At 37.9% G+C, this 9,645-nt stretch overlaps 1 protein-coding gene across 1 annotated transcript in view; it reads left to right on the top strand.

Moving 5' to 3' along the window:
* Nucleotides 1-3,250: 3,250 nt before the first annotated feature.
* Nucleotides 3,251-9,645, top strand: part of bcl9l (bcl9 like) — a 55,638-nt gene continuing 49,243 nt past the window's right edge. Inside the window, exon 1 of the mRNA XM_084717435.1 lies at nt 3,251-3,802. The gene's annotated coding sequence lies outside the window, so the exon portion shown is untranslated. The remainder of the gene's footprint in view (nt 3,803-9,645) is intronic.

The following is a 9,645-nucleotide window of genomic DNA, read 5'->3' as shown; positions in this document are numbered from 1 at the left end:
TTGAGGGTACGTTGCCAAGCCTGCTTCTGCCACCCAAACCATCAGAGGGAGTCTTCAACTGAAAAAAGAGCAGAGCAACAAATGTTTACTTTATGGTAATGGTAATTTTATAATGGTCTTCCAAACTTAAAGTGGTCAATCTTAGTTGGAATTATTGGAAATAATATTATAAGAGTATGATCACTATCAAAATTCAATTTAATTATTATCTGGGCTCAGTTTACGGTGCTTCTGGCTTCAGACGTATCGGTGATAATCTACCAAAAAGTGTCAAATCACCTGACTACACCCCACTTCTACTTTGAATTTGAACTCATACGATCGTCTTCCGCAGGATGATGTCCATTAGACATGTGATCTGAGATGAAAAAAGAATGAGATGGTAGAAAACTGTCAGTATGTGCAAGAAAAGTCGTTTTGTGCCTCTGTGCAGGTGACAGCTGGGGCTTTATGTTTTTTGGGTTGTCCGTCCATCCATCTGCATGTATGTCTCATTCTTGTGAAGGAGATATCTCAAGAACGCCTTGACAGAATTTATTCAAATTTGGCACAAATGTCCACACAGACATAAAAATTAAAGGGTTAGAGTTTGGTGGTCAAAAGTCACTGTGACGTCACATCTGACCCATTCTTATGAAGACAACATCTCAGGAACATCTGGATGGAATTTCTTCAAATGTGGTGCAAGCATCCAGTTTAACTCAAAGATGAACTGATTAGAACAAAACATGTTTTTGGCCATAAATCAAGATTTTACGCACTATTTCACATAAATGTCCAACAGGATAAAATGATGAGGTGATGACATTTTAGATCCAAAAGGTCAAAGGTCAAATTCACTGTGATATCATAATGTTCAGCTCTCTGTTGGTCCACTGTGCTCCTTTATAAAAATAGTTTCTACGTGAAGACAGCATGGAAATTATTCACTGGAATCATACATGTGTAGTGCTAACTTTTTTTTTTGCAAAAATACCATTTATTAAAATCCTTCCAAATCTGCACCACATATATGAGTTTGGACACAAGTCATATATACACATGCAACCATGAGGGAGGTAATTCTAGTCTCTCCAAAGTTCACTTGAGGGGATGTTGTCAAACCCAGGTCTACTACTCAAACCAACAGAGGGAGTTTTCAACTGCAACCTGGACTTTCACTCTGAGTAACTTTTTAATGGTTCCCCCCAAACCTGAAGCTCTTGCTCTTGGTGGGAACTACTGGGTCTCTATGAATAATTTTATAAAGAGTACAGTCTAGGCCCCGAGATAGATTGAATCAATATGAATTAAAGTGTCTGAGCTCAGCTTAAAGTGTTTCTGGGTTTACTTGGCAACAGACTTTCTTTATAGAAATACAGCAGAGATCCACAACAAGTTCTAAAAGTAACACTTAAGGCATTTCTTCAGACTTTTAGGTGGTTTTCTCAGTGATTTACCAAAAAGGGTCCCAAATGACCTGACTTCACCCATTAGATGTGTTGTCTGAGATGGAAAGGACAGATGGTAAAAACAGAGTCAAGTATATGAGGGCATGCCGTTTGTTTTTATCCCAAATTCACTTGAGGCTATGTTGCCAAGCCTACTTCTGCCACCCAAACCACCAGAGGGAGTATTAAACTGAAAAGAAAAAAAAAGAACAGTGCAACAACTGGATCTTTACACTGAGTAACTTTATAATGGTTTATACTGGTCTTGATGGGAACTTTTGGTTCCTGCACCTTTTCCAAAGTCAAATTTTCACAGTGCCTTTTCAAGCTTTTCAAACACCTCACAGCTGTGGTAGATTACATATTTATATACATATATATGCAAAATGATTATTTCACTTTCATATCACATTAAATCTGATGTTACTGTGTTATAAAATAACATATTTTTGGTTGAGTTCCATCGAAAGGTGACGAATTAAAGAAAAACACAACAAAGTTCAAAAATGTGTCACTTGTCTGTAAATTGACTTAACATCCTATATAACCTGGCTGAGACAATATGCAGCTTGTTTTCTTTCTTTATCTGGAAAGCAAACTATTGAACCGGGTAGTGATCTATTATGAAAGTAATGCAAATACAATTTCAATCAGCTTCAAGCAGCTTCCAAGCTCAGTTTTAGTGTTTCTGCTGATTAAAACACAGTCAGTATATGAAGACATGCCTTCACTTCAAGTGTTGGTTGCCAGCCTTGTTCTGCTACCCAAACCACCAGAGGGAGTCTTCATCTGGAACAACAGCAATGCAACAACTGGATCTTCACTCTGAGTAACTTTGGGGTGACCATTACAAAGTTCCCCTTCCTCTTGATGGGAACTATTGGTCCTCTCTTTAAATAAATAATATTATAAAGAGTCCAGCCTAGACCTCGAGATAACTTCTGTCATGATTTAGCACTTTACAAATAAAACTGAATTAAAGTGCAGTGGTGGCTGGTGAATTTTACAGTGTATTTAAAAAAAAGGAAAATGCATTTATCTAAGTGAAGGTACTTCAATCAGTGGAAATTCTTTATCATAATTATCTTTTAAGTGTCAGAACTCAGTTTAGTGTTTCTGATGTACCTCTGCTTTGAATGTGAGATCACACAGTCCTCTTCTGCAGGATAGTGTCCATTATACTGATATATAAATGCACTGTAAAGCACTTTCTAACTATGTTTTGGAAGGTGCTATATAAATAGAATTATTATTATTATTTTTATTAATATGATCTGAGATGGAACGGGTGATTGGTTTAATCAGACAGGCCTAATCAGATGGTAATAAAACAAATAATATGTATTATTTGATTGATCTTTAATTGCACACATATAAAACTGCAGAAAATCCAGAAAATTAAAACTAAGTAAATAAAAAGAAATAAAAAGAAATGGAAAGGTCAAGGCTTGGACAATGGACCTCTGCTCCCCTTAATAAAAAAATAATTAATAAAACCTAAGGTAACATAATTTCAAGAAAATGCAACAAAAGGACAAGAAACATAATGAGCATTAAAACTAATACATGAACAAACAATACATGAAAAATAAAAATGAAATAAAATTACGGTATATTTATTTATATGGGTCAATAAATGATTAAACAACATTAATTAAATGCAACGACAATTTCCTTTAAATATCTCTAGATAACTTGCACTTAAGCACTCCATATTTTCACCAAGATATCTGAGGAAGAACTGGTTTCGGTTTTGATTGATTGATTGATTGATTGATTGATTGATTGATTGGCTGACTGTCATGTTCCAGGAAAAGCAGTCACGGGGCTTTTTTTTTTTTTAAGTCTAACAGAATATAATCTCATGATGTTAACTTCACGCGTTATCTTAAAATATGCTAAATATTAGTGTGATAAATTTTGAGTGCAGTCATTGTGAGGCAGCCCGGTTGAGTCCAGTGTGACATATCATCAGTACAGTGACATACGGATGCCCGTGTGGCCACACTAATTATTGTCAGCGGCTGGGAGTGATATGGACTCGCAGAGAAATGCACCGTCCTGCCCTTCTACATCTTGAATAGTGGGAGTCATGAACCGCTGCAAGGTGACGCGTCCTCTGATTTCAACCGAAACTTCAGCCCAGAGCCGCCGTGTTTGTTATTGATCACCATCTGAACCTCCGTCAAACTGCACCAGCTCCTTTTTCCTCATCAAACACCGGGGATCGGGACCATCTTGCGGCAGTGGTACGGCCGGGGCGAGCGGAGCGAGCGAGCAAGCAAGCGGCGGCGGCAGCGGCGGCCACTCCGGGGAAAGTCGACCGGCCGTCAGTCCTGACATCGGCCTCTTGTGATCTGAGACAGCAGCAGGTACCAAACACTGTCCCCGCCGAGGCTTGCTAGCTGTCCGCATATGTCTTCTTTACGTGAGGACTCGTCTAACTTTCTCTTCCCTTTTTTTATGAAGTCTTCGGGTCGCTAGCAAGCCAATAACAAAGTTCAAATCCCGTTAGCTAGCATTGGTTCGCTTGCAGATGTGTAGCGACGTCAGTTTACGAGCAAGTAGCCTAGCGAAGACATGAATTAGCATGCTAAGTTAGCCCGTGGACCTGGCTGGCGCAGCAAGTCTCCACTCATGAGCGCTGCCTGGCTGGGGTTCACACCAGGGGCATGTGTCCTTAAATTCTCCTAACTAGCAACAATGCGGTGCTTGCTCCACTTTGTGTTTTCACCGTCTCACGCTGCCGATACGAACATTTCGGTCCAGATGTGTAATTTACTAATATTAGCTTGTCAGCAGGCTAATCTGACAGAGCAGTGTTTGAATGGTTTTGTGCTAAGAAGCAGCTAAACCGTGTTCAGTAGGTGACAGACTGCGTAACGATACCTGCTGTCACTTCGACACGCACTCATGTGGACACCAACATGCACTTAATGCTCCTTTACTGAAGTACAACTACTAAATACCACGCTGTGAAAATACTCCGCTACAAGTAAAAGTCCTGCATTCAAAAGAAAAAGTGTGTGAGTAGGGGAGACCAGGGTCCATAGCAACATTTTTCATTTTCCTTAATAAGTCACAGACTTCTTACACAACCTAGTCATTCTGGATATAAGAAACATATGAGTGCAACAATAAATGACAAAATTGATATGTTTTCACTAATAATGATTGTAGTACACAGCTGCAGCAACTGGTGAATTGATCAATTAGTTGTCAACTATCAGCTGCCTCATTGTTTTGAGTTTTTTTTTCTATTTTAAGGAAAAGTGTTTAAATTCTCTGATATCAGCTTCTTAAATGTGATTTTTTTTCATGGTTCTTTAGTCCTCTATGACTGTAAACATTGTCATTATTTGATCCAATATTGTCACAAAATCGGTATCAAGGTATTTAGTCAAAAGTATGGCGATATTTGATTTTGTCTTTACTGACCAGGCCTACAAGGCAGCTATTCTAGTGGCTACTAGGTTGTAATTATTTAAATTAGAGCCTGTTCAATACTGGATTTTGGAGGTTGATGTCGATACTGATATTAGGGAGAAAAAAAATATATATTGATATATCAGCTGATGTTTTTTATAAAAAAATGAAATATAAAGACTGTAAAATATATACATGAAAGCACATTTTTTGCAGTCATCCCTCAAATGACAAAGATATGTAATCGAGGCAGCATATTTTACACTTTGTCAATAAACTTTATTGTCCAAAATGACAATAAATCAGAGCATAATCATACCTGCTGTCACTTCAACACACACTCATGTGCACTCAACGTGCACTTAATACTGGTGGAAGAAGTATTCAGAGCCTTTACCATAGTAAAAGTACTAATACCACACAGAAAATACTCCAGTACCAGTAGAAGTCCTACATTCAAAACCTTACTGAAGTTAAAGTGTGTAAGTAGGGGAGACCGGGGTCAAATGTAACATTTTTTCTTCCTAACCATCAGACTACTTGAAATACACTATGATATAACAAACATATATATGTGCACTAATTAATAATACAACTGATATATTTAGAGCCTGACTTGGATTTTTGGGACCAATACTGATTTTAGGGAGTTTAAAAAAAATCAGATATAGATATTTATAGATAGAATTTTATTTATATGCATAAAATCCAAAATGACACCAGGGTGCTGGATTAGTCAATTTTAACTGATACCTTTGTGAATTATAAATAACTATAAATAAAAAACAGTTAAAACAACTTGAATTAAGAAAACTGATCAAGAAAACCTAAAATGCTGCCTATAAAACTAAAAATTAAATAAAATTGTTGACAGTAAAACAAAACATTTTAGGATGTCTTCTGAGGCTTTGGGAAACACTGAACATTTTTTTTTTATCATGTTCTGACATTTTAAAATAAACAACTATTAATCAATTAATCAAGAAAATAATCAACTATGAACATTATCATTAGTCAGCGTCCTACATTGAAAACTTAATGAAGTAAAAGTATGTAAGCAGGGGAGACCGGGGTCAGTTGTAACATTTTAAGCTACATTTTCCTTGATGGACTACAAATATGAAGTTGCAAATTTTGTGCATTTTTCATAATTGATAGCCTAGTTGAACACATTGACAATCAATAATGGATTAATCATTAATCGGAATCATAATTAATCGCTCCGCAAAATGAATCGGTGTCAGATGGGGCCAATTAATATGAGAAAACATTTGAGCTCTGCAGAAATAATACACAATATTTACATTGCTAGTTAATAAACTTTGAATACAATGATGGCAATAAGTCAATAAATCGATTAATCATTAAAATTCCTGCCGTGGTGTAAGATCAAATGCAACAAGTCAAAGTCTAATAATTGCATCCTTGGTCGGGCAAAAATAAATCATATTAATTCACTCAAATAAAAGATCACCTCAAAGTAATCAGATTACTGCTGTAGTATCTAATAATATTTCCTTCCATTTTTTGTGCATGACTCAATTTTTATTAGATGTCAAAGCAGAAGTCTTTTTATTTTTTTTATTTTATTTTTTTTGCGGAAGACCAGACACCTGCTCTAGTGGTAACTAGGTTTAAATTATTTGAATTATAACCTGATCGATACTGGATTTTGGGGGCAGATGCTGATGTAAGGGAGTAAATAAATGCTGATGAAAGACACTTAGTGAAGGCATGTGGACATCAGTGTGTAGTTAATACTCCTTAAGTAAAAGTCTGAATACCATGCTGCTAAAATACTCCACTACAAGTAAAAATCCTGCATTGAAACTTTACTGAAGTAGAGGAGTAGGGGAGACTGGGGTCAAAAGTGACATTTTCAGCTGCATTTTTCTTGACAGACTACTAATATGAGGTTGCACATTTTGAGCATTTTCCATAATTGCTAGCCTAGTTGAACACATTAACAATCGATAATTGATTAATCATTAATCATAGTTAATTAATTATTAATAATTAATGATCACAACAAAATACACATCTTTTTCTCATTTTAAACAATTCTAGCTGCACATTAGTTTTTTGAAACATTAATTTATGAAGGACCAACATTTTAAATGAACAGAATAAGAAAAAAAGGCTCTCACTTTAAGAGATGGCTCTTGTCCACCTGTCCTTGAAGTTTTCACAGCTCTGCTGTGAAGAGTACAGGAGGATGCTGTAGTAATGTTGAATAAACAGTGACTTCATGTTTCTTTTCTGTAGCAGCGACCACAAGCAACAGCCTGTCAGTAATTATAATACCACGATCTGAGCTGATCTACACACTTTATGACTGACTGAGGTGAAGTCACTCCCCCTCAGCAGCGACCAGTGGAAACACTGAAAACTCAATTAGGGATGTGCGCAATTAGACGACTATACGATTAAACGTCACCACCCTCGCTGGTCGGCACCAGAAATACTTGTCGGTTAAACTATTTATCAATATTTTGTTCAATTCCAGTTAACTGCAGCCATTCTTGCCCAGCGCGTATGACCTGATGGCCCAGATGTTGTTATCAGCAAAGTTAGACAGATGACAGCTCATAACAGCCTTCATAAACAGTGTCATTTGTCAGTATTTTGATGTAGAAAATGAAGTTAAGGTTGAATGTAGGCTGTGACAGAAAAAACTGGTATATGACGACTCGACTGGACTATTGCGTAGCTACATTCGGCACAGACGCAGACATTAACCTGCAAGCAGAGCGGGCTTCTGCTGCTGCTAGTGTTGCTAACGTTAGCTGCACTGTGTAGCAGGCTGGCAGCTAACGTCAGCTCCGGATGAACAACGTTGTTTATCCACAGACACTGTGATCCTGTTCAGTCTGAAAAGTTGATATTGATTTTTGATTTGTTTGTTTTTATTGTTTTAAGTGTCTAAAGTACGTTTTGTTGCTCTCTGCTTCTCCAAACTGGGGGCGTGTCGACCGGTGTCTACTGCAGCTAATTCACTGACTAATACAACCCCACATTAAATTATCCAAAACCATCCCTTTAAGTACAGTACTGGAGTAAATGCACTTAATTACTTTCCACCATTGGTTCAAGTTAGTTGTCAGACTGATATGTTGATACCACTAACAGTTTGTTCCTCTATTAGAATTGTAGTTATTATACTGTAATTGTAAAGCGAAACACTGTAAAAAAGTGTTCTCCTCTCTCACACACCCTCTTCCTGTCTCTGTCCTCCTCCCTCTCCCTTTCTGTCTGTATGTATCTATCTCTCTCTCTCTGTGTGTGTGTGTGTGTGTCTCTCTCTGTCTCTGTCTCTGTCTCTGTTTGTGTGGTCCCAGCCCAGTAAACTTATGACAATCCATGACCCTGCTGAAATTCAGCCTGTTGAATATTGTGTGATAATGCTGCACTTAAACCTGTTCACACAGAGAGATACTACAGCTTTTCTGTGTGTATATGTGTGTGCACACACAGGCGCTTCATGCTGTTTGTGTATCTACAATATCCTGGTGAGCTATATATAGCTCCTAACAGAGTTTGCAACTTGATCCGAATTGTCTGTCAGAGCCACAGTACACTGTGCATCGCTGCTTTCAAGTGGAAGTGAAATATCTTGTAGATCAGAGCATCTTTTTCCTTTTCTGACTTCTTTTTAAAAGGACAGTCCATCACCTACCTGTAGGCCTTTGTGCAAGCCTGTTGTATTTTGTTCTTTTGTTTTTCTAGCCTGAGTGTTTTGTCCTGAGGGGTCTGTGTAAATGAGGTTGTTGTGGATAATGATGAAGACTTTGCAGGGATTTACTGGCAGGAATATAGCAGAAATGGAATGTAATATTCATAAGTATGTTTTTATTTGTTTATAATCACCACTGGGTTTTTGTTACCTGAGCTCCCAGATGCAAACACCTCATCTCACTCTCCCCTTCCAAGTGAGATTGAGAACCTAAGGTGTGGGGATGCACTGATCGACCGGCGTCACATATCAGATTCTGTACCGTTTATATCACACACAGGCTCTGTGCAATGGTCACGTCATGCATGCAGCGACACAGATGGTAACGTCACAGCCACACACACAGACACACACACGATCAGACACACGCTTGCATGAAGTCGATGTTAGTGATAGACTCCATGAACAAGATAAAGAAGAGACAGACTGTCTACAAGGAGACGGAGCCGCTTAGCAGCTGATGGTGTCACCGAACAGCGATAAACTTTCTAGCTCTTCAGGCTGATGTTAGCTCCAGTCCACAAACTGAGCTCTCACCTCCTGTTCTGACTGAAGATTAAACAACCTGTGTTGATGCGTCTCCTCAAACATTTTCCCATTCAGACTTGTTTAACTTCTGCTTCTGTTTTTCTCACTGGAAAACTTTACTGCAGCAAACTGTAGCAGCACATCAGTCTCAGATTTGTTTACATCTGCTTCCACATGAGATCACTTGAAATTGTGTCCTGCAAAATCCCACGAGATTCCATGAGATCTCGCAAGATCATGTTCCCTCTAGTACATAATGTTAATTAGACTTGCACCGATTTCAACTTTCTTAGCCGATTCCGATTTTTGAGGGGTCTGACCTACCGATTCCGATTTTGGCCGGTTCCGATTTTCAGTCTTTCTAAGAACATTCACAAACATTTCAACAACTTTTCTTGTAAATATGTTCATAATAAGACACTGACTATTAAATATTCATTTAATACTTTCTCCAAAATCATCCAGATTACAACCAGGCCTTATTATAGTTTTTAATGAAATGGGTGAATTGGGTGAACGTGATCTCGC

The sequence above is a fragment of the Lutjanus erythropterus genome, chromosome 4, assembly GCF_056507025.1.
Source record: "Lutjanus erythropterus isolate fLutEry1 chromosome 4, fLutEry1.hap2, whole genome shotgun sequence".
In the NCBI taxonomy this organism is placed as follows: Eukaryota; Metazoa; Chordata; class Actinopteri; order Lutjaniformes; family Lutjanidae; genus Lutjanus; species Lutjanus erythropterus.
Note: the sequence above shows the minus strand (reverse complement) of the source record. Positions and strands in the feature narration are given on the sequence as shown.